The sequence below is a fragment of the Mandrillus leucophaeus genome, unplaced genomic scaffold, assembly GCF_000951045.1.
Source record: "Mandrillus leucophaeus isolate KB7577 unplaced genomic scaffold, Mleu.le_1.0 Scaffold931, whole genome shotgun sequence".
Lineage (NCBI taxonomy): Eukaryota > Metazoa > Chordata > Mammalia > Primates > Cercopithecidae > Mandrillus > Mandrillus leucophaeus.
In genome coordinates this window covers 933897-934333 of record NW_012110153.1, presented here as the reverse complement: position 1 = coordinate 934333, position 437 = coordinate 933897, and positions in this window count along the sequence as shown.

The following is a 437-nucleotide window of genomic DNA, read 5'->3' as shown; positions in this document are numbered from 1 at the left end:
GCCATTCTAACTGGTGTGAGATGGTATCTCATTGTGGTTTTGATTTGCATTTCTCTGATGGCAAGTGATGATGAGCATTTTTTCATGTGTCTGTTGGCTGTATGAATGTCTTCTTTTGAGAAATGTCTGTTCATCAGAGACATGAAACACATTCAACAGACGTATTAGAAACTTTAAAACAACTGTCTTATATATGTTCAAAACGCCAAAGGAAAATTGAAACAGAGAACTAAAGAAAGCCTGGAAAACATTTTATGAACAAAATGAGAATATAAACAAAAAGAAACTATATAAAAAATTCTAGAGCTGAAAAACACAATAAAAGAATTGAAAAATTCACCAGAGGTGTTTATCAGCAGACTCAAACAGGGCGATAAAAGAATCAGTGAGTTTCAACCTAGGTCATTTGAAATCATTTAGTCAGAAGAAAAAGAAAA